Consider the following 18,530-nt stretch of genomic DNA (forward strand, 5'->3'; position numbering starts at 1 on the left):
CTTTTTTTTCTCCCTATTGTTTGCATGAAATATCTTTATCCATCCCTTCACTTTTAGCCTTTGGGTTTGAAGTGAGTCTCTTGTAGGCAGCATATAGCTGGGTCTTGCTTTTTTATCCACTCTAACTCTGTGTCTTTTGGTTGCTGCATTCAGTTAATTTGCATTTAGAGTGATTATCGGTAGTTGTGTACTTAACTGCCTTTGCAGGCTTTGGATTCGTGGTTACCAAAGGGTCAAGGGCAGCAGTGCCTGCAGGGCCTGCCGCACGTCACTAGGGGGCGAAGCGGCGCAGGAAGCCGCCCCGGGCTCGCGGCTGTGCGCGAAATTCCAAGCGGGAGACCAGGCGAGTTAGAAAATAGGCGAGGGGGTGGGGGCTTGACGCGGGACCTCAAGCCTCCTCCCCTCGGCCATTCAGCGGCCTCGGCGGCCGCGGCGCGCGCCCTGTGCGGGGCACTTTCTCCTCTGCGCTGGGCGGGGAGGAAGGCAGAACCGGCGTCCCCTCTGCTCCAGTCGGACTCCTCGGGAGGCGCGGCGCGGCCCGGGCGCCCTGGCTGCGGGGCTGCTGAAGGCGGTCTGACGGAATTTCCCTGCTGACAACTTCGCCGCCGCCGCCGCCTTGTCCCGCGAGGCCTGCCGTCCGATATCGGGCCGCCCCGCGAGCGCGTGAGGACCCGGGGCCGGAGGCAGGTCGCGGCCGCCCCTCAGTATGGCCCGCGGTGGTCCTCGCCTGGCCCCGAGCGGCGGCGGCGCGGCGGTCGGCCGACTCCAAAGTTGAGCGCAGGCGGGCGGCGCGGGTGGTGGCCTCTCGTGACGCTCTAGCTGCACTTGCTCCAGGCGCTGGTTCAAGGTAGGACGGGCGCTGGCGCGGGGACCCCTTTGGAGCGGGGCGGTGGGGGCGGTGGGTTTTGTGGGATGCGGCCGCCAGGCAGGGCGTTCTGTGAGTGTGCTGGTGTTTTTTCCTTCAGTTTTTCTTAGTTGTTACTCTCCACAAAAGAGGGAAATCACTTGGTACTTGTCTTTCTCCGCCTGGCTTATTTCACTGAGCATAATACCCTCTTGCTCCATCCATGCTGTTGCCAGTGTTAGTATTTGTTTTCTTCTTATCACTGAATAATATTCCATTGTATATATGGAGCACATCTTCTTTATCCATTCACCTAGTGATGGACACTTAGGTTGCTTCCATGTCTAGGCTATTGTAAATAGTGCTGTGATAAACACAGGGGTGTATCTGTCTTTTTGAGTCTGGGAAACTGCATTCTTAAGTAAATTTCTGCAGTGGAATTCCCGGATGAAATGGTATTTCTATTTTGAGTTTTTTGGGGAACCTCCATACTGCTTTCCACAATGGTTGAACTAGTTTACATTCCCACCAGCAGTTTCTCCACAACCTCGCCAGCATTTGTTGTGTGTGATTTGGATGTTGGCCATCCTAACTGATGTGAGATGATATGTCTCTGTGGTTCTAATTTGCATTTCTCTGATGATTAGCGATGTGGAGCATGTTTTCATGTGTCTGTTGGCCATCTGAATTTCTTCTTTGGAGAATTGTCTGTTTAGGTCCTCTGCCCATTTTTTAATTGAATGATTTGCTTTTTGTTTGTTAAGGTGCATGAGCTCTTTATATATTTTGGATGTCAACCCCTTATCGGATATGTCATTTGTGAATATATTCTCCCATACTGTAGCATGTCTTTTTCTTCTACTGATGGTGTCCTTTGCTGTACAGAAGCTTCTTAGTTTGATATAGTGCCACTTGTTTATTTTTGCTTTTGTTTCCCTTGCCTGGGGAGATATGTTCCTGAAGAAATTCCTCATGTTTATGTCTAAGAGACTTTTGCCTGTGTTTTTTTTACCTAGCAGTGTTACGGTTTCATGACTTAGATTCAGGTCTTTCTTTAATACATTTTGAGTTTACTTTTGTATATGGGGTTAGACAATAATCCAGTTTCATTCTCTTACATGTAGCTGTCCAGTTTTGCCAACACCAGCTGTTGAAGAGGCTGTCATTTCCCCATTGCGTATCCATGGCTCCTTTATCGTATATTAATTGACCATATATGCTTGCGTTAATATCTGGACTCTCAATTCTGTTCCCCTGGTCTATGGGTCTGTTCTTGTGTCAGCACCAAATTATCTTCATTACTGTGGCTTTGTAGTAGAGCTTGAATTTGGGAAGTGAGATTTCCCCTGCTTTATTCTTCCTTCTGAGGATTGCTTTGGCTAGTCTGGGTCTTTTGTGGTTCCATATGAATTTTTGAACTATTTGTTCCAGTTCATTGAAGAATGCTGTTGGTATGTGGTAGGGATTGCTTTGAATCTGTAGATTGCTTTAGGCAGGATGGCCATTTTGACAATATTAATCCTTCCTAGCCAAGAGCATGGGATGAGTTTACATTTATTAGTGTCCTCTTTAATTTCTGTTTAGAGGGTCTTATAGTTTTCAGGGTACAGGCCTTTCACTTCATTTATTAGGTTGATTCCTAGGCATTTTATTCTTTTTGATGTAACTGTGAATGGAATTGTTTTCCTAATTACTCTTTTTGCTAGTTTATCATTAGTGTACAGGAATGCAACAGATTTCTGTGTATTCATTTTGTATCCTGCAACTTTGCTGAATTCAGAGATTAGTTCTAGTAGTTTTGGAGTGGATTCTTTATGGCTTTTTATGTACAATATCATGTCATCTGCAAATAGTGACAGTTTGACTTCTTCTTTACCAATCTGGATGCCTTGTATTTCTCTGTTTTGTCTGATTGCCATGGTGAGAACCTTCAGTAGTATGTTGAATAAAAGCGGTTAGAGTGGGCATCCTTGTCTTGTTCCCGATCTTAGAGGAAATGCTTTCAGCTTCTCTCTGTTAAGTATGACGTTTGCTGTGGGTTTGTCGTAAATGGCCCTTATTATGTTGAGGTACTTGCCCTCTATACCCATTTTGTTGAGAGTTTTTATCACGAATGGATGTTGAATTTTGTTGAATAAGTTTTCAGTGTCTGTGGAGATGATGATGTGGTTTTTGTCCTCCTTTTTGCTGATGCGGTGGATGATGTTGATGGATTTTCAAATGTTGTACCATCCTTGCATCCCTGGAATAAATCCTACTTGATGATGATGGATGATCTTTCTGATGTATTTTTGAAGTCAGTTTGTTAATATTTTGTTGAGTGTTTTTGCATCTATGTTCATCAGGGATATTGGTCTGTAATTTTCTTTTTTTATTGTGTCTTTGCCTGGTTTTTGGTATTAGGGTGATTCAGGTCTCATAGAATGAGTTTGGAAGTATTCCTTCCTCTTCTACTTTTTGGAAAAGTTTGAGGAGGATGGCTATTAGATCTTCACTAAATGTTTGATAAAATTCAGCGTTGAAGCCATCTGGTTCAGGTGTTTTGTTCTTAGGTAGTTTTTTGATTACCAGTTCAATTTCATTGCTAGTAATTGGTCTGTTTGGATTTTCTGTTCTGCCTGGGTTAGCCTTGGAAGATTGTATTTTTCAAGAAAGTTGTCCATTTCTTCTAGGTTATCCAGTTTGTTAGCAGGTAATTTTTCATAGTATTCTCTAATAATTCTTTGTATTTCTGTGGTGTCCACAGTGATTTTTCCTTTCTGACTTCGGATTCTGTTTATGTGTGGAGACTCTTTTTTTCTTGAATAGTCTGGTGAGGGGTTTATCTATTTTGTTTATTTTCTCAAAGAACCAGCTCCTGTTTTCACTGATTCTTTGTATTGTTTTATTCTTCTCGATTTTACTTATTTCTGCTCTAATCTTTATTATGTTCCTCCTCCTGCTGACTTTGGGCCTCATTTGTTCTTCTTTTTCTAGTTTCGTTAATTTTGAGTTTAGAGTGCATATATGGGATTGTCCTTGTTTCCTGAGGTAGGCCTGTATTGCAATATACTTCCCTCTCAGCACCGCCTTGTCTGAGTCCCACAGATTTTGCATCACTGAATAATTGTTGTCATTTGTCTCCATATATCGCTTGATCTCTGTTTTTATTTGGTCATTGATCCGTTCGTTATTTAAGAGCATGTTGTTAAGCCTCCATGTGATGGTGTACTTTTTCGTTTTACTTGCGTCATTTATTTCTAGTTTCATACCCTTGTGGTGTGAGAAGCTGCATCATTTTGGGGGCTCACCCGGGATAACTTCGGAGGTGAGTATCAGCATCCAAGCCTGCCTTTTCTTTCACTGTCCTTATAGAAGGAAGCCGTCTATGGCACACAACATCGGGCGCTCGTCAGCCACTTAAATGGGACTAGCCCGGCTGCCGATCTCAAAGTCTCGAGTGACAGGTTCCCCTGCATCTCCCTCAGTGGATCCCCCGTCTCCCTTGGGAGCCTGGAATGTCACCTGAGTGGAGGCCAGGATTCCCCTTCCGAGGCATCTCCTTGGACGCCAGGGACTGAGGAAGGCCGTGGGCACCTGCGAGAGTCTAGGCTGAGGATGCGCTTCAGCGGCTTCTCAAAGACCCACGTGTCTGGAATCAGACCCTGACAGCCCGACTGGGTATCCGTGAGGAGTGTCTCTCTTTCTGTCTGTCTGTCTTCCAGCCTGCTTCTCCGGGCCGCCCCAGCCTCTGGGTGAGGCAAGGGTGCTCTTTACTTCCTTTACTCGCTCGATGTGTGCCTCTAACTCCGTCAGTGCCACGGACCCCGATGCTCAGCAACGCAAGGTAGGAGATCCACGCTTCACTCTTATTCCTGACTGAATGCTGTACTTTTTAAATTTATATTTTGATATCGTTTATGTACAATTACTTTAACAACATTATAGTTACTATACTCCCCCTATTATCAAGTCCCCGCCACATATCCCATTACAGTCACTGTCCTTCAGCATAGTAAAATGGTATAGAATCTTTACTTGTCTTTTCTGTACATACTGCTTTTCCCATGTCCTCCCCTGCCCACTACATTATGTGTGGTAATCATAATGCTCCATTTTCCCCCTTATCCTCCCTCCCCACCCGTCCTCCACAGTCCCTTTCCCTTTGGTAACTGTTAGTCCATTCTTGGGTTTTGTGAGTCTGCTGCTGTTTTGTTCCTTCAGTTTTTGCTCTGTTCTTATACTCCACAGATGAATGAAATCATTTGATACTTGTCTTTCTCTTCCTGGCTTATTTCACTGAGCATAATACCCTCCAGCCCCATCCATGTTGTTGCAAATGGTAGGATTTGTTTTCTCCAAACTCTGCACCTGTGTTATGTTTCATTTCCAAAGCTATAATACAGAGTTTCCTCTACTTGAAATTTATTTTCCATCTTCGTTGTCCTGTTCCCTGTCTTCTTAGTAAAGCCTGCTCATCTTTTGCCCGTGGGCATCTCCTGGTCTGGAATGTCTTCTCCTCCTTCCAGATCTTAATAAGCTTCAATGTGCAGCCCCCCAGGTCACTCGGACCTGAAGTGGTGCCCCTCAATGTCCATAATGCCGGCCGGATCATTTTCTTCAAATTTCCTCGGAGGTTATATATTTTATTAGAGATTAATGTGTTTTCTTTAAAAATAGGTTATAAATTCCTCGAGACAGGAACTTTCTTTCTTATCCCCATAAAGGACAGCACAGGAGACACTTTGTACATAATTGTGCTTGTGTTGATTTTAGAGAAAAAGGAAAAAGAATAAAATGAAGTGACCAGTATGTGGCAGGGACTTCGTATAATTATCCCAAGTGCAGTAAAAAGTAAAATAGTTTTTTTTCTGTTGGTTATAATAGCTTTAGAGAAGAAATATATCTTCCTTAATCTCCATGTCCCAATTTGGAAAATGGAGCTTGGCCATATATTTTGTCCACTAGGTTTGACATAAAAAACCTGATGAATGGTTGTAAGCTGCTCGGAAACATTAAATGCAAGGGGAATACTAATTAAAAGGACTATCAATACCGAGTTCAGCTTTAAAATTCTTTCATCTACTAAAACTTTTTCTTGGCAGGGCCCACAAGATCTGGAATTTTTTTTTTTAAAGGAGCAATAGCTCTGTTTATTGATTATTCCATGCTAGATAATTCATACACAACATCTTAGACTCATAGCCACCTAGTCAACCCAGTATCCCCTTTCTCACAAGTAGAGAAATTGAGGTTTAGAGGGATTAAATAGTTCAAGGTCATTCAGTGTGTTGGGGCAGAGCTAGGATTCAAATCCAGGTCTGTCCCGCTCCCAAACCATGCTCTGTCCACTCTCCCATAAGGCAGCCTCAGCCTGGGTTAGGGTAGAAGGAGTGGGCATCGGGACGATGCGGAGGGTGGAGGAAACTTGGGGGAGGCCTGGGCAGGGGCACAGAGGCATCAGAGGCCAGGTGCCCTGTTTCTAGGACAGCGATCCGCTTCACTTGTGTAGGGACAGTCTGGACCCTCAGCCCTGGGATCCTGGGTCTCCCTGGTAATGGGCTCACCCAGATCTTTGGATGTGTTTCCCCTGGAAAAGGCACAGCGAGGGCAGTGCCCCTCCTTTCTCTCTGAGAGGTGGACCAGCTGCCTCCTAGGCTTCCTCTCCCCACTGACTGCTCACTCTCTCCACTCAAGCTGCAAGATCCGGAATGTTTAAAAAATAGTTCTTCTATATGTATTGATTGAACTTATTAAGATGCTTTATACCATAGCCATTGGCTTATGAGAAGACATCCAGCTACGTCAAAAGTAAATCTCAAAAGATAATCAGATAAATGAAAACAGGACAAAGCAGAGATTGCACAGCATTTGCAAACTGCATTTTTATTTGTTTTTATGCAGAGAAAAGAAAAAGAACAAAGGGTTGAAAGCCTTCCAGGGAAGTAAATGCCACAATTTAGTAGAGAAAACACATTTTAACTTGAGAACTTCCTGCACTGAGAGTGACAGAGGGAAAAGCAACTTGGCCTATTGACTCCTTAGCGTCTCAGTGCCTCTGAGGCTGTTAAGGGGACTAGACTGTCAGTTTCAGCCCATGGTCAAATGGAGGAGAAAAGTATGAAGACAGAAGTGTCCCATTCCCATACTGATTGTAAATCAGCCTCTCTTTTTTCTTCTTAAATATCCTATTGCCACTACGCGGATGGACAGTGACTATAATGGGGTATGTGGTGGGGACTTGATAATGGGGGGAGTCTAGTAACCATAATGTTGCTCATGTAATTGTACATTAATGATACCAAAAATATATATGTGTGTGTGTGTGTGTATCCTATTGCCAATTAACCTGTCTCCTGTTGGTCAGAAGCCAGGTTATAAATTTGCATCTACAAATAAGATGGGATTGTTGTGTTCTTTGCAACTGTAAACTGGAATGGTGGCTGAAAAAAGAAAGGAAAAAGTAAATTGGAGGTTTCTTAGGAAGAGGTGCAGTAGCTAAGGAGTATCTATATGAAATGGGATACATGATACATTATAGACCATAGGCAAGACAGCTGGTAAGGAAAAAAATTATACCTAAAGTAGTTGCACAGGATCCAGGTACCAAGGAATAAATGCCGTCCTCGTAGCCCAGGGAGATGTCTAGGAAGGAGTGATAAGGGCATATTAGTTCTTGATATGCATGGAGGTTACCTGGGTGGAACTCCCAGAAAATGACTGAGAGAATGGCCAAGATAAAGCAAAAAAGCCTGAACAGAGAAGCTAAGAATCAGGCTTTCACTTGGACAAAAATAAAACTCAGAGACGGCAAGTAATGATTCTATAGCCTCTTACTATGCTGATGGACAGTGACTGTAATGGGGTATGTGGGGGGAGGGGTTTGATAATGGGGAGTCTAGTAACCATAATGTTCAAGTAATTGTACAGTAATGATATCAATATAAAATAAAACTCATAGAAATAAATGAAAGAACATGAAATAAATTCCCCAGTAGTAATTCTGCAAATAGAAGATCTGGATCAGGAAAGCAGATGTGGGGTTAAGGTAAGGTGGGGTCAGGTATGTCTCAGAGCTGTATTGATGGCAGGGTAGGGGAAGGCACCAGAATCCCCAGTAAGTTAGACCCTGGGAAGCCTGACTTCAAGGGAAAGCATGAGTGGTGGACAAGACAGCTCATGAGGACCAGAAACCTAAAGATGGGAAAGTGCTAATGCGGCAGGCAAGAAGCGAAAGGGGGAGAGCCCGATGGAGCAGCTGGGATCAGGGATGTGGGCCAAAGGACCTGTCAATGGCCAGCGTGAGCTGGAAGACCAGGGGCAGATTCGGAGCCAAGTTTTTCCTTTAGACCCCAACTTTAAAGTTCCACCTGGGAGGCCCAGTGCCTTTGGGTGATGTTCCTAAAATGTCAGTGTCAGAAAGGATTTCCGAGACCGTCAGCAAAGTCCCTCCAGATGCACCAGGCCCTCGGCAATATTTCCCATAAGGAAAATGGGAACATTTAACGGAGCAGGGAAGAGGGGAGAGAAGTGGAGATTTCTGACTGACTTTATAAATGCCTGACTAGTGAGCTAGGCTATAATATAGTGACATTACAAAATAAGACTCCAAGTCATCTGTAATTTATCTTTTTATTTTGTATCCAAAGAACTCCATAGCTATATTCAATAACTTTTTGCACTGTAACAATCTTCACTGTTCATGTAGTGTTCAGACATTCCATCCGGGGGGTGGGGAGTGGGGCGGGAATTGCTGTATAAGTAGAAAGGAAATACTGCTTGCTCAAAGTCATGGTCCTTATAGGGAGACAGCTCTTCCCTGTGGGTGCTGGTGATGGAGATTTACAAGCCCTTCTATTTGAAGAAATCCTGTTGATTTGTCACACATTCCAACTTTAACTTTTATTTTAAAAAATAAGTTAGTGGATGAAAGATAGATAATTGAAAAAAACCTCAAAACCCTAGTTTTTGACACATGCAAGTACTCTTTTAAGACCATCTAACTCACACTCATAACTCACATAATGTAGGGGATGATCAATGATCATGAGATAAATTCCCATAAGACTTCTTTAAACAGTAAATTCCTTTGCTGTGTGTGGTCCACACATCAATTTATACAGAACTATTTCAGGTAATACAGTCAGTCTCCAGTTTATGAGAAAATACTATGTTTCACAAGTTGATTTTACGTGAATGGAGTCCAAAAGCAAGTGTCCCAAAGAGTAAGTGCTGAATGGGTTAAAGCCTCGGATCAGCGCACAAAAAACTTATTGCAGTAATTAATCTATGAGGCAAGCTTGCTTTATCCCTTTTTAGAAAAAAAGTCAGTGTAAAGCTATGAACCTGCTGTCCTAGTAAATTCACTTGCTATGATACATATGCACACAAAACCTGGCTCACACTTTGAAGGGGGGTGGGAACCCACTCGAATGTCCCCTAATTGAGGAACCCGAAAGTAGAGAATAAAATGGTAACCATATAAAACAAAATTCTTTAGGAGAAGACATACTGTATTTTGGTTTGATATGCTTAATAGGAGAGAGGACTCTCCATCCTTCATGTGGCTAAGAGTGAGCACCAGGGATTTCCCTTAATTCTAAAAATTAAGTAGCCTCTGAGGTGTGGCAGAACCTTTTTTTTTCACCCCGAATGTTGGTTCCAAAAAGGTCCAGCCTGCTTTGTAACCGAATGCCTCAATTGATTGCTTTTAAATCAGGGTTTCCCTTCCGTGTCCCCTGGGGAAGAACTTTCTGCGCTTTTCAGAACACATGAATAAATCTGTCAGTGACAGTGAGAAACCAGTGAGATATGAAGAGTCAGAATCTCTTCTCTTAGGTTCTGTGAAAGGGGGAAAAATGCAGAGAAACGATGACACTGCGCACGCAAAGGTTTGAAGTTAAGACCCAAGTGAGGCTGGCATTTTGGAGATTTCTTCCAACTGGCTCAGAGGTCTAGGCAGAAGCGATGTGTGACACCTAGAAGGACAGGGACACGGGATGGGTGGGGGCAGGGGACTTCATGAGCTTGCCGGCTCCAGGAGTGCAGGAGGAGGCAGGAACCTCCGTGCGTACACGTCCTGTATGCTTGACCTCCTCCTTCGGGCACTGACAGCCTTCTCCATGATGTCCCCTTCAGGGACTCCTCTCTCACTGAGTACAGAAAGGATGGGAAGAAAGAAAAAGGGGGAAATACCAAGGTGTGCCACAGAGGGAGAATTTGAGGGAGGAGTGAGTTCCTGTCTCTGTGGTCTGCCAGCTGACGTCATAGTTCAAGGTAGGCAGAGAAAGTATGGGAAATACGGGCTAGGGATATGCCAGCCAGGAGCTCCCGGAAGTTGTCTCATCAGTAGCAAACTCTCGCATACCGTTTTTTTCTGAGTCAAGAATTCTGATGAAAAGCTGTAAACTCACCTCACTTGCACCTGTATTCCCAGGCATCTGTGACATCACAGAGAGCCTGACGGCGGGAAAACTTCAGAGTCTACGGATACGCTAGGGAAGAAGGTGATAGTCGTGTTTTGTGTTGGGTACCAGGAGAAATCTACGTAAGCCCGATGGCCTGTTGGTGGTCTGGGAAGTAGGGTGGGAGGACTTAACAGTTTAGTTCTAGGGATCGAATAACCTCCTCCTGGGCTACTGAGCTTCCTCCTAAAACAACGAGGTGGGAAAACAACAACAACTGCGTTTCAGTCCCGGTGTTGGGACCAAGGCCTACTAAACATATGCTTTTGGGCAAACAGCAAGCAAGTGCTTCAGTGAAGCTCTGTTTCTCTCAAAGTCCTCTCATTCTCTCTTGGCGGCTTCATCTTTCGGATGAGGAAGATGGAAGTCTGCATACTTTAGAAAAATCAGCGAACGGTGGAGGCGTCAAGACTTGGGGTCCGCTAGCCAGCTCTGAACCCAGGGCCCTATCCCTGGACTATGAGGAAAGCCAGTGCAATTTTGCAGTCTTTCTTTCTCTCCCTCCCTCCCTCTGTCCCTCCCTCCCTGTCTTCCTTCCTTCTCCCCTCTGCAGGGTCTTCTTACCAGTTTCCATCCATTTTCTTATATAAAGCACTTTTGAATTCTAGCCATCTGTTAATATAAGGCAGTGAAAAATGTTGAAGTCACATGAAATTCCACTTGTTCTGCCAGTTAAAAATACAGATGCTTCCTGTTTTATGCTTTCCTTTCACTTTCTCTGAAGTTTAAACATGAAAATATGTTCAATGATAAAACCCAGCACTTACCCCCTTTCCTCAGGAAACATATTCCAAACAATGAAAGGTAAGGGATACTTTCCCAAGTCCAGCAGGGATACATAGATATTGGGGGAATCATATATAGAACCATAATTTCGTAGAACAGGAACATAATTATTCACAGCTATCACATTTTATAGATGAAGAAATTGAGATCGCAGGGCATTATTTGTACTTGTTCTCATATGTGCTATTCACAGACTTGCCAAAGTTCTCGTCAGCTTACATTTTCACGCAACAGAGTTGGGCCTCAATTTTGCCTCAATGTTTTTCGCTTTCAGAAAGGGCTCTTTTGGCTCCTGGGAGAGGCCAAATCACTGAACAGTGGGGCATTAGCTTAAAACCCAGTGATAGTGCTGAAGTGAAAAAAAACACAGGGCTGACAGTCAAGACACTTGGGTTCTAGTTATAACTCTATTACTAACCACCTGACAGACCTTGACAAAAATTCTACTCTTGGTCCATGAAGGCACTAGGTCAAAGGATCTCTAAATTTCCTTCCAGTTCTTTGAATCTTGATTGTTTTTCCTTCTCTTTTCTGCTGACTTAGAGTATATAACCTTGGCCAAGTTATTAACTGCCACAAATCTCAATTTTTCCAAGTGCAAAGGGAGAACACATTCCCCTATTTTCCTAGCAAATAGGTACCGAAAGATCTTACATTAAGTGGATTATCTTTAGAAATCACATTAGGTTTTTTGTATCTGTAGACATTTAACTTGTCCTTAGAGCTAGAATAGGACTATGGTCATGCCACTGGACAATGTCCTGGCTCTGGTTACATTATAAAACATGATGCAGCATGATTCCTACTCCTCTGTGCTTCTATCATGTCTTGTTGATAAGTTATTATAACCCTTAGATTACATTGTATGTCACAGGGCTCTGCTGGTCCGTGTCTGGTTCTATTCTGGTGTTTCTAAATGATTGCAATGATGAGCTCCTCCCTCATTTTACTAATGCAGGAGAGAAACTTTCTTCCTGTTTTTGTATTTCTCACTTCCACATCCAATGGTTCACCAAGTTCTTAATGGATTTTATCTCCGCCATGTCACTCAAATTCATTCACTTCTCCCTCTCCCACTGTGTCCTAGCCCAAGCCACAATGACCCCTCACATCAACCTGCCTATTCGACAGAGAAGTCAAAAAGATGATTTTCAATTGCAAATCTGACCGTGTTAGCCGCGCTACCTAAACCCCCGATGGCTTTCCATTGCTCTTCACGTAAAGACCGAAAATCCTCGCCAATCCCTACCCTGCAGGTGGTTCCTGGCCTTTCCTCTGTCCCCAGGTTCGTCGTCTCCCCTAACCTGCTGCCTTCCTTGGCTCCTCCCTGTCACCACCCTATGTTTGGAGACACAGGTTTTGCTGTTCCCTGTGGTTAGAATGCTCCAACTAGCAGTCATGTAATTCACTCTTACACTTTTGGGTTCTCATTAATGATCATGTGCTTAGAGAAGCCTTCTCTGACCTCCTAAGTCAATTCCCTCTATTATTTGTCCTCATTGCGCTTTTTCTTTTAATTTTGGTATCATTAATCTACAGTTACATGAGGAACATTATGTTTACTAGACTCCCCGCTTCCCCAAGTCCCCCCGCACACACCCCATTAGTCACTGTCCATCAGCGTAGGAAGATGCTGTAGAATCACTACTTGTCTTCTCTGTGTTGTACAGCCCTCCCCGTGTCCCCCCGACATTATACATGCTAATCGTAAGGCCCCCTTTCTTCTTCCCCCCCTTCTCCCTCCCTTCCCACCCATCCTCCCCACTCATGGCACTTTTTATCCTTGTTTTTATTGACTTATCATAGTTGTGATTTTATATATGCTCATTGAATTCTTTTTGGATAGCTTCTCCCCTGTTAGATTGTACATTCTATGTAGTACCATGTCTGTTTTTCTATCACTGTTGTAATTCCAGTGCCAGAACGGTATTTGACATGTAGTGGATACACACTAAAATGCTGAATAAATGAATAAATTAATTAATGAAAACTAAGAATAGAAGCTCCTGAGTTTAGAAGTTATATCCTCATTGTCTCACATTACAGGTTTGGAACCATAGAACATAATTAATAAAATAGTGTCTGAATAAAACTGAAAAGCAGTGAAGTGCCCACAGGGCTAGGAAGGTCAGAGAATTTTTTTTAAGTACTGAGATATGTAATTAATGTTTTTAAAGATAACACTATTAAATATGAAAGAACTATTCATTGATATAGCCTCCAACTAAATGCCAATATACTATAAAAAGAAATACTCCAAATTATTTTCCAATATTATAGCTCCCTTTCTTTGTATATATAAAGAGAAATATCAAGACAAAGTACAAGGGCTAGAAATCCAAATAAGAGAGAGACCAGTAAAAACTAGAGTCCCCGGGAAGCTCTCCCAAGAGGCCACACTTGAACTGTGCTTTGAAAAGTAATTACAGTTTGCACAGGAGATAGTGTGTGGCTTGTTTTTTAAGAGATTTGTTCATGTGATGATGATTCTCCATTTGAACTTCCCAACTGGCTCATTCAGGCTCTGTGGTCTGGGATGTCGGCATCTGTGGGCGGCATTAGCAGGACTCCCTTGCCCTCTGTCTTCAGGTTGCGTTTGTCCAGAGAGGCCCTGGTGAAGAGTTTGTAGGCTGGGGGGAGAGAGTCATAGGCATTCATTCCCGTGAGCTCTCTGCCTGACCACGGCTGGCCAGAGCTATTCCTCTTCTGACGGCCACGCTCCTGCCGGGTGCCTCGTCCTTCCAGCTTACAGTCCGCACTGGGCAACTACAGACCAGGGCTGGTAATGGGTTTTTTTATTCTCTGACCCCCAGAATACACTTCAACTCTCTTTATGTATCCATTATTGAGGTGTCATGTGTTTTCTGCCAAGAATGACAGAATCAGATACAAAAAGATAAAGAAACTTCTCTATCTTCAGAGAAAATAAGCCATGATTGATAATCCCCCACCTCTGCTCCCCTTCCTAGGGACACACATACAAACATTCCGTTTATTCCTGGCAAGACAGACTCAGGGAGGAAAGGAAACCGGAGGCGCTAGCCTGGCTGGAGGGCTTGGGAGCTCAGGGTGGGGGTGGAGAGCACAATTAGGGTGCAGGGGTAGGAACCCGGATGAGAGCTCTCTGTTGCATCCATCCTGATGGTCAGATCCACCCGAGCGCTAGAACGCTGGGCGCCTCCCCACTCCTGTGGCCCAGGAGCCTGCTGGGGGCCCTTGCTGCCTAGCCATGGTCCAGAGCGAGCCTCTGCTACTTCACCTGGCATCGGTTACACCTAGTGCGAGGAAAAGAATGCCAATGCACCCAGAAGCAAGCCTTCCTTGGGATGAACTTCCCAGTTGACTACGCAGTAGAATGCCAATGGATCACCACTTATTAGCATTGTCAGCAGCAGTAGCAAAAAACCAGTAGCTGAGTCAGAATAGTGTAGAACTATAAACTCTTAACTTCTAAAGTACACTAAGTAGTTAAAAAAAGAAATCAAGGTGTTCTGTGCAATTGGAAATAGGACTATTTCCTATAAAATTATTCCCAGTACTTTTTAAAATAGAGAAATGGTGGACAAAAATGGAGACTATGTAAGATAATTAGAATAATTGAATACATTACATAAATGCCTTTTGCCAAAAAGGTTTTATTATTACAATGGTTAGGAAGTCAGTTAATCTGAGTGAATTATTATAACAGTCCTAGTAATCATAATGGAATGAATCGCCCTATAATTATAATTCAAATATATGTATTTTAGAGGTCAACTCTTTCATGATATGTTGGGATGGAAGGTGGCCCTGGGAGAGCCAAGATTTTGGCTAACACATTAGATACTGAGTCAAGCTAGCATAATAGGAGAATTCATTTTCCCTACTGAGGTATTAAAAGTCCAAAGAAGTATTATGGGGCAGATAAAGAAACTGGCACAAGAAAAGAGCATGTTTCTTTCCCTGTGAGGCATTTTGTGGGAGCCAAGGTGGAAAAAGAGTAGAGTAATGAAGGGTGGTGTGGGAGAGAGAGTTCTGGAGGGAAAGCCTAGATCCCCACAGTAGCCGCTGTGCAGGCCGGGCCCCCTCTGTGGGAGGGCTCGGCCGATTTAAAGGGAATGAAGTGGACCGCCCAAGCATGCAGAGGAAGGATAATAAAAATAGCTCATATTTGGTGAGCCCTTGCTGTGTGCCTGCAACTGTGCAGAGTGTTTCCCAGAGATAATTCACATTCCTCCTCCTAACCACTCTTGAGACAAATCATTCTTCATTCTTCAGATGAGCATACTGAGGGTCCGGTGGTGTTAAGAAATATACTCAAGGTCACCCCGGTAGTCATTGTGTGGGGCTGGGATTTGAAGTCAACCTGACTCCAGAGCCATGTCCTTAACCAGGAAGTGAAATAAGATATATCTGCACATTCAGGACATCCGTATATGTATATACACAGTCAACTATTTGGAGGCAATGGGGCCCTAAGTCTAGGGTGGCGCTAATGCCAAAGTACTTATGGACATGTCCTTTATGAGCAAGAGATTTTAATCTTGCCACCTTTTGGTTGTGATTCAATTTCTTATGTACACATTCTTAAAAATGTATGAAAACTAGATTAAGACATGTAAGACATTTCATGGATTTTATAGACCATCTCTGTTTATGAACACTAGTACAGTTAGATGGATTCTTATCTTTCCTGTGAGTGGTGATTCCTAAAGCCTTTAAAAAAATGGTCAGTTCTACTATGGACTTGAAAACTTGTATCTTAGTATATTAATGCCTTTTGTCTTAAGGATGTTCACCTTGAAAATTGACATATTAGATAATGCCTACTCTGTAGATGGAGAAAGCGCGGCTGCAAGTGAAACAGCCTAAAATCCAGCCTAAGATAATTAAGCTCGCCCCTTGTTCCCCTGATCCAGATCACACTGCTGACGTCTTTAAGCATCCTCAGAAGGGAGTTGGTAGCATTCCAGGTCTTCAGTTTCTAACCATTAGCTAGACTTAGGAGAGTAAATGTAAATACTTTGCCTCATGAACCAGACTTTCTGGAGTTCTGGGTACTAATCTAGTTCCACTCCTGGTTTCCTCATCAAGCATTGCTTCCTTAGGAAGGGTTAAAACAATCACTACATTTCTAATCAAATAGTTGATATTGCCTTAAAAATGGTAAGCCATTAGATGAATTGTGATTACAAATTCTAAATGAGGAAACAATGAGAAATTGGAAAGTGTTTGGCAGAGGTTCCTGGAATCAATTAATTAAGGATGGAGAAAGGCCTGTAGAACAAGCTGGCAGTATTGCTGAAATGGGCCAAGAGCCTGTCCTCATATATATGTAGTAAAAGAGCCACTCATAAACCTAAAATTATAAAAATAAGTATAGGAGATATATAATGTTAGAGCATCCTCAGATGAAAAATGATCCTGTGTTTATATCAAAATAATGTGCAACCTAACTCATTTTATCTATGCATAGGCATTTCATTGGTATACTAACTGGTACGTGCAAACTTGAGAAAAAGAAGTTATTTTTATGATTTACTCAGGACATGCTGTTGTAAAAATAATAATAATAATAATGCCTGAATCTTAGTGTTTTAATATAACAAAAACTTGTATCTAGTTGGTTCAAGTTTTAGTAGTTTTTCTTGGTTGGGTTTCTCCTCCAAGAGGTGACTCAGGAATTTATTCTCCTCCTGTGCTGTAAAGGGAAGATGGTGCCTCCATCTTCAACACCTGGCTTCACGGTCATTCCTGCATTATGAAGCCAACATACTGTGGGCAGAATGAGGGTGTGAAAAAAGGCACATGTATGTATCCCCTCACACACACTCATTCTTAGTGCCTTGGTTTGTAAGTGGCACAGACCCGCTCACATTCCATTGGTCAAGATCAGCTACTTGGGCCCCCACCCACATCTAAGGAAGCTGGGAAATGTCGTTTGGTTTTTTGTCCAGGAAAAGGAAACAAATTTGGTACTCATTTAGTCAGTATCTATGATAGGATTGGTTCAAAAAGTGTACCAGTAAAGATAAAAATAATTCCATTTATTACATTCCACAAGATTAATTGATTAAAGTAAAATATATACACATACACTTCTCCCTTTGTATAGAGAAGCAAAGTGAAAAACCGTAATAAGCTAGTAATTTCAAAGCTTATAAGCATAAACTGCATGCACAGGTCTGTGATAAGAAAGAAATATTGGATTTCAGAAAATATTTTATCCATCATCATGGTATGCTGGCAACATAATCTATACCTGAAAATTGCCCAAATATCTGTACCGAAAGAGAGCATATCGGTCATCTCAGTTTTGTGAGAGTGTGTACAAATGTTTCACCATGGTTTCAGTTGTATTTCATGAGCATAGATATAAATTAAGCTAAAATACACAATGACAATACTGCAAAATTCACGGCAAAATCCTTGTTTTTTTCAGACTAAATATAAAGTGTGAAAAAATTCTAAGAACAAAATTATCCCAGGTAAATGAAATTTTTAAAAATTAATAAAACGGAAAACAAGAGTTGAACAGAGAGTATAATGAAAGGCCTCAGTTCCATGGGAAATATTTGCCAGTTGCTTCCATCTTCAGCAAAATTTGAGTTACCATGTGAACTCAAAACTCTTGTGTTATGACTAATCCTATAAGCTTTGTGAATTGGAGACTGGGTAGCAAATTCAGGGTGCAAAAAAATTGTAGGATTTACTCCTAAGTTCTTTTGAATTATAAATTTGAAAGAAAGCTGATGGCTGGACATTTGAGCTGTGTGTGATGACTGCCACCTGCTGGGGAAAATCTTTATTACATGGATATTAAACCTCACTCCCACCATGGGGTGAGGAGAAATGCAGTATAACCCAGCCACATCCCAGAGATAGTGAACATGATCTTTCCTTCAAAGTGGCTCTTGACCATCCCTCCCAACTTCCAAATGTGGCATGATTTAGGCTTGAAACTGCAAGGCAATGCTTATCCTATGAACAAAAGATTTATTTCTCCCCCAAAAGAAAAGCAAATGGGGAAAGACCTGGAGGGACAAATGGATCCACCATATTTATCCAATGGGTGGTTCAACTTGAAGGAAATAATGAGGCAGGAAGGGGACCCTTCTGGCAGGATGGTCCTCGGTCTTGGTTTTCCAGCCTGTGGACCCCAAAGGCGGGAACTTGTCCTTGTTCCTTGAGCGCCCTCCGCATGTACGCTCCCTCAGGCCTTCTTGGTAGATCTGAGAACACTGACTTCAGGAACAGAGAAGAGCTTCTAGCTCTCAAGAGCATTCTCTGCAGAAGAAAGTAGCAGAAATCCACAGGAATACAGTAGAATCCTTGAGCTGAGCATCAAATTATGGGCAGACTTGTTTCTAAGTGGTAGGGATGTTTTCTGTGGACATAGACCAAAAAAAAAAAACCCACATATAAGCATCTATGCTTAATAACTCCTTTCATCCTTGGCAAGAGAAGAAAGAAGTTGG

At 42.8% G+C, this 18,530-nt stretch overlaps 1 long non-coding RNA gene across 2 annotated transcripts in view; it reads left to right on the top strand.

Moving 5' to 3' along the window:
- The first annotated feature begins 435 nt into the window (after positions 1–435).
- The window catches only part of LOC118921545 (uncharacterized), an 81,583-nt gene continuing 63,488 nt past the window's right edge, over positions 436–18,530 (top strand). For both annotated transcript variants that reach the window (XR_008995568.1, XR_008995569.1), the window contains exons 1-3: positions 436–847; positions 4,088–4,151; positions 4,549–4,670. This is a non-coding gene — a long non-coding RNA (uncharacterized LOC118921545). The remainder of the gene's footprint in view (positions 848–4,087; positions 4,152–4,548; positions 4,671–18,530) is intronic.

The sequence above is a fragment of the Manis pentadactyla genome, unplaced genomic scaffold, assembly GCF_030020395.1.
Source record: "Manis pentadactyla isolate mManPen7 unplaced genomic scaffold, mManPen7.hap1 scaffold_297, whole genome shotgun sequence".
Classification (NCBI taxonomy): domain Eukaryota; kingdom Metazoa; phylum Chordata; class Mammalia; order Pholidota; family Manidae; genus Manis; species Manis pentadactyla.